Below are 3,885 nucleotides of genomic sequence, written 5' to 3' on the forward strand. Positions count from 1 at the left end.
TAAAGGAAAATTGTATCTTCCTGTACATTTACTTAAGATTTTGCCTGACTGCATTTGGTAGCTTATATCAGTGTTTGAGACATAAGAATTTTGTCTCTCTTATTAGATCATGTAACATGAATACCATTCTTGTTGAAGTTTGAGTTTCTGGAAAGCAGGCCTCCTTCCTATGCTTTTGTGGATAGATCATTTGTCTTACACTTAAATTTGGTTTCATTCATAAGCTAGTTTCTTAAATTATTTCTTATGCTACTACTCCTAGTGTATGGCATTGGTTATATATAGCAAACTAATTTTGGCATAGATCAAGCAGTACTTTTTAAACAGCCAAATTGAGATATAATTGGCATACCATTATAGTTCACACATTTAACGAGCACAATTCAGCACAATTCAGTGGTTTTTAGTCTATTCACAGGGTTGTGTAATCATCACAACCGTCTAATTTTAAAACATTTTTGTCACCCCCAAAAGAATTCCCACACCCATTAGCAGTTACTTCCCACCAGCCCTAAGCAACCACTAACCTACATATTTTTTTTGAGACAGGGTCTCGCTCTGTTGCCCAGGCTGGAGTGCAGTGACATGATCTCAGCTCACTGCAACCTCTGCCTCCTGAGTTCAAGCTATCCTCCTGCTTCAGCCTCACTAGTAGCTGGGACTACAGGTGCATACCACCACACCCAGCTAATTCTACTTTCTATCTTCATAGATTAAGCAACATTTTAGCAACACATCTTAATTATCTCAAAGTTTTGGTGATTTCATGACCTTATTAAAACTAAGATATTCAACATAATATTCAGGTATATGACATTTTTCATCTTTGTACAATTTTTATCTTTAAAATGAAGCATCTGGTTTATCACAATTTCAGATCCACGGTTTAATGGCAGAAGTGTTAGGTTTGCCTGTGCTGCCCTTCCGCTTGGTTGGTACTTTAAGAGCTTTACATTTGCATCTACAAAAATGCAGAAATATTAAGTTAGAAATTTGGTGAATATTTGAATGTTTAGCACGAAACATACTCACAGCAGAACAGCTGAGGCAACTGTATCGTCCTTCCTTTTTATTCTTCAGTTTCTTCTCACTGCCTCCCAACACATAAACACACACACAGACCCATACACACTCACACACTCACATTCACACACACACTCACACAGTAGTCAAGGTCACATTTAGTGAGCAGAATATATCCAGTGACAACAAGAAGTAGCAATACATGTCTAGTATTGATATATTATTATGCAGACTGTAAAAATAACATGTGCTGTGTATTTTGATTACATACACGTATGGCTTATTTTTAAACCATAGTGGGAGTTACGGAATGTTCTCGAGAGATTAGAAGTGCTAAAGCAGAAAGCAAAACTATATAAAATAGTATTCTAGGTAGATGTTTGATTCTACTGATTTTACTCATGGCATTATCAGAAAACCTGGAGATCATTCATCTAGCTAATCATTTGTTCCTCACATATATTGATTAATGACAACATAAAGGGCATAGTACAAGACCCAATAACAATAAACACCTAGAATTCAGCTTCCTCGGGAACTGTTGTCCAACTTCAGCACATAAAAGAGTGGTCTTTCTTCTCACAAGGAAAGAGCTCAGTGAATCATGAATCTTTTACTTTTTCTTGAAAAACCAAAGCCTATATTTTGCAGGAAAATTCAATATAATTGGTATATACCCATCTTTTTACGTGAATTAGGCCTTAACTGACAGATAACCCCTTTGTTCTAAAATTCAACAAACTCTCAGAAAATCTTATTCCACACAATCTTTTGAATATGTCATTTGCCATTTATATTTGATGGCCTTCAGAAAAAACTTATAAAAAGGTATTAATGCAAGTAGATAATAAAGCTGCATTCTATAAATCTATAGCAGCTTACAGTAATCATTAAAGCATGCAAAAGCCTTTCATCTATTCAAAAATATGCAGTGCACAGAATTCTGCTAAGGTGCATGACAAGTCAGAGTTAAATATATATTAATAAATGAATTAGCTTCATAAATAATAGCCATAATGACATTTTAGGAGACAATAAGTCTGAGGATTGTCAGAAAATGGTTGATGTATGAGCTTCACGTCTCAGTGATTCTTCAAAATGAATAGGCTTTGCGAGATAGTTCAGACCCGCGACCAGCCTATTTCCTTGAATAATTTACTTGTTGTCAATTTGTACAGCCACATTACACATGCAAATTGTGCTGCCTGTGCAAACACCACTTGGAGATGATAAAAACAAATTTACGAAGGCTATAGAAGAAGGATTTATTTCACTTTCTCACCCAGGTCAAGCAATACATGTATCTGACGATTGTGTGTACCCAATTTTGTTGTAATTATATCAGCAAATTATTCCTTATAATCTTATTATTTTTAGCAGTCTCCTTGTGCTTGGGATAATTAGCTTTCTTCACTCAGTGTAAAAACAATTCAACTTGCCAGCCAGGTAGGGCATAGCTCCATTATCTGTTTTGGGTTTAAATTTATTCCCTATATTCTTGGACACTTTGTGTAAATTAAAAATTTCATAGTCCCTAATACTGTACACGCTGTTCATTCAGTGATGAATTAAGGCCCCTAAACCTCTCCGTTTGCTATTAGATATCTCACCCACTTTATATGTTAATCTGTGCTAATGAATTCCACAACCCCTAGCCACAGTGAGATGACTAAAATTATTACCACTTACAGAGATATGCCTTTTTCATTTAAAGTTCAATTCAAATTGCTCGCATAAACAGTCTGCCACACAAAGATACCTCCTATAAAGGAGAGTTACTTACCTATAAGTAGAGTTCTCTGAAGGTAGTATTATCTTTGGATGCACATTCCTGGGTCACGTGCCCTCAGGTCTGTGGCATGAGGGGAGAGAATTCATCGCTGATGGGCAGGTCTTTCTTTCCTTGGGGCCCTTCATTAGCTCTGTGGCCTGTATTCCTGAGGGTTATTTGTGCCACACCTCTTTACCCAACCAATCCTGTCCTTAGCACAACAGACCCCAAGGAAATAGTGGGGTAACAGAACCACCTAATGAGAATTGTAGGACTGGTTATCATCAACGATGGCTGATGAGCCAGAAGCAGCTTCCATCTTTATAGAAGTTACCTATAAAATAAAGTGCCCAGTAACTAAAAAAAAAAAAAAAAAAATCCAGTTTTTTTAACATATAATATATAATTTAAAATCTATACTTTTTTACTTTTTGCAGAAATAGCATTTTCATTACGGAAATAATACATTCTCATTGTGGAATTCTCATAGTAGAAAATACAGATAAACAAAAAGAATAAAAGTCACACATTCCCACCAATGGTCCCACCACCCAGTGACAGGTACAACTGGTTTCTGGTATCTATTTTTACAGACTAGCTTTCTACTTAGATGCTATCTTAAGATGACAACAAAATCACTAGTCTTATCAGGTCTCTCTTCAACCCACTCCAACCAGAGGTTCTAGGACAGGATGCCTACCTCCTTTGCCCCTATGTCTTCCACTTAACTCATTTTAAGAGTGCTGTTTGCTTTCTTTCCCTAAAGTTGAGTGATTCCCAGAGTTTTGGGTGCTGAGCCCTTTGCTCCTTCCACCTCTCTTTCCTCAACAGAATATCCAAGCAAGTTCTCATCCTGCTTTAGCCCTGATTTACTCTCTATAATTACCACCTTCTGAAATAACCTTCCAGAAATGATGCAGTAAGACACAGAGTGTAAAGCACAGTCTGAGGTCAGCTCCTGGGCCAGACCTCACTGTACCTTGTATACCTAGATTGTCTCAGTGGTACAGGTGGTGCTGCCCTCTTATTGCTGCCTCTGCATTTGATCCTCACCACTGCTGTGCAAGCTGGCAGAGCAGGTGCTGTTATTC

At 37.2% G+C, this 3,885-nt stretch overlaps 1 long non-coding RNA gene across 1 annotated transcript; it reads right to left on the bottom strand.

Annotated features, from left to right (window-relative positions):
• Positions 1 to 1,456: 1,456 nt before the first annotated feature.
• LOC117064358 lies at positions 1,457 to 3,545 on the bottom strand. The gene is made up of 3 exons (XR_004429401.1): positions 3,495 to 3,545; positions 2,807 to 3,128; positions 1,457 to 1,661 (listed from the first exon to the last, which is right to left on the bottom strand). It is a non-coding gene; the product is annotated as an uncharacterized LOC117064358 (long non-coding RNA).
• Positions 3,546 to 3,885: the final 340 nt, after the last annotated feature.

The sequence above is a fragment of the Trachypithecus francoisi genome, unplaced genomic scaffold, assembly GCF_009764315.1.
Source record: "Trachypithecus francoisi isolate TF-2019V2 unplaced genomic scaffold, Tfra_2.0 Contig01579, whole genome shotgun sequence".
NCBI lineage: Eukaryota > Metazoa > Chordata > Mammalia > Primates > Cercopithecidae > Trachypithecus > Trachypithecus francoisi.